Below are 2,066 nucleotides of genomic sequence, written 5' to 3'. Positions count from 1 at the left end.
TCAAATATTGAGATGCTCCTATTATATGGAGGAAGTGTATCACTTTAAAACCCATGCCTACAGGTGCTCTGACATGCAAGCCTATATTTAGTCAGCTAAATGTATATTTTTTATGTGTGCTCAGTGAAGACATTGAAGGATTACTGTTAGTTTCTCACAATTATATTTAAAAAAGAGCTCAGATCTGACAGCTGCCTGCCCTGACCAAGACCGTTGAAGTTGTTCGTCTGCCAACCGCAACAGGAAGCCAAACATCTCCTGCAGTCTACATTAGTTCCTACAAATGATCGGATCTATACTGTGTAAGTCACTGTTGCAGCAACAGCTCTAAAAATAGCACGAACCTAGCCAAAGGCGTGTTGCATGTTTTTCTAAAACCAGTCAGGTCCGAGCGTTGCGGCTTGGCCCCAGCAGGTATGATATCAAAGCCAAGAAGTGTTTTGATTCTGGCGGCCAGCTGGTGATGCCGGGAGACGGCAAGGTCGTCTGGGTTACGGATTGAATGCAGCAGTTTGTGGCGCTGCCTTCACCGTTTATTTGTTTGTTGTCAGGCGGGTCCATCTGGCGGGCGACAGGAGGATCGCTCATGTAGAAACGCAATGTTTTCCCCTTTTTTTAAATTAGTTGTAACGCTCGCCTTTATCTGCTGTGCTACGTCCCCCTTGAGCCATTTCATGACACACTTTCCTGCCGTGTTCAGTCCGGATGAGAGGAAATGTTTGCAGAAATGCTACAACTAAGGCAGGTTGCTACAAGGAAAACAAACTTTTTTTTCCCCTCCCTCCTTATGTCGAGCTGTGTTTTAAATTATTTTGTTGTCACATTTTACTCAGACACGCATAAGTATGTGTGTGTGTGTGTGTGTGTGTATCGCTGTGTTTATGAGCGGTGCTGCCCACCCACGGAGCTCATCAGCTCTCACCGGAGTGCGTGGAACTCAAGCCCCCGGCCCGGCCGTCGAAGAATAACCGTCGTTAAATATTCATCCTCGGTTCCCAGTGCCACACGTCTCCTCCCCGCAGCCCGACCCCTGCTGATTTGAGCTCATGCCAGAGGAGCCGAAAAGGAATTGGGACCGTGTTGGCAATTAGGATTAAGAAAATATAAAAGGAACTTTTTTTTTCTTAATTCTCCTTTTAACCTATTGTCTAAGAGGATGGAGAAACGTGACTACGGAGCAACGGTGACGTCAAGACTTCCAGAGGTAGGTGTTGGGTAGCATGGATCTCACTACAACCTACACACAAGCATGCGCTGTCTACAGATGGTCAACATACTCTAATACCATTCTGTCCTGCAAAATCAATGTTTAGAACAAGAAAGAAAAAAAAAAACCCACAATGTCATTTCACCATAAATCAGCCAGCTCCTTGCAAAAAGAATCAGAAGAGTTGTCCAATACTCAACTCAACTGCAGCTGCAGATTTTCCATGTAAATGTAAATAAAAAAAATATTGAAAAGTATTGCTGGTCTTCTTAATCTTATGGTCCACACACTACTGCAATTTGACTAAAATATTAATACACTTACTTGCAAGATAAATATGATGATGAGCAAATAAGCACATTTACTTTTGAATGATCTAAAACATTTGAGAAGAAAAAGAAGAGATGGAAACATTTGAAAACTCCCAGTTAAAACTGAAGTTCTTTTGACTAATTATGCTGGGTTCTGTTAACCCCTGAAGTTAAAACTTGTGTCTGGGAACCATTATGGTTGGTTGGTTTAAAACCAACCAACCATAATGTGTTCCAGTTCCAAATTGGAAGCTGGTGGGATTTGATAATTGATAAGTTGAGTGATCATGCTAGCTACGTGCTGTCCTATTGGACTTTAGACGTCAGCAACATTGGAATCATGGTAAGAGGATGTATTGTGCAATGTATGTAAGATTTAATGTGATACAATGATTCAGAATACACTGAACTGTGTTTTGTATTAGCTGTAAACAACATCAGCGTAGAAGGCATTCTTATTAAATTCTGAAGTCTGACGTATTTGGAATTCTGACATCATTGTGACTGTCTGGTAATTACGCTAATCAAAAGTTTTTTGTTTATATATA

The 2,066-nt window shown here is 41.6% G+C and overlaps 1 protein-coding gene across 1 annotated transcript in view; it reads left to right on the top strand.

Moving 5' to 3' along the window:
- The first annotated feature begins 267 nt into the window (after positions 1–267).
- The window catches only part of LOC106961974 (unconventional myosin-XV-like), a 48,189-nt gene continuing 46,390 nt past the window's right edge, over positions 268–2,066 (top strand). The window contains exon 1 of the mRNA XM_015056111.1: positions 268–1,204. The gene's annotated coding sequence lies outside the window, so the exon portion shown is untranslated. The remainder of the gene's footprint in view (positions 1,205–2,066) is intronic.

Source organism: Poecilia latipinna, unplaced genomic scaffold, assembly GCF_001443285.1.
Source record: "Poecilia latipinna isolate Pla-1442-1.1 unplaced genomic scaffold, P_latipinna-1.0 Scaffold1354, whole genome shotgun sequence".
Classification (NCBI taxonomy): domain Eukaryota; kingdom Metazoa; phylum Chordata; class Actinopteri; order Cyprinodontiformes; family Poeciliidae; genus Poecilia; species Poecilia latipinna.
The sequence above is the reverse complement of the archived record's forward strand: the minus strand, read 5'-3'. Positions and strand labels throughout refer to the sequence as shown.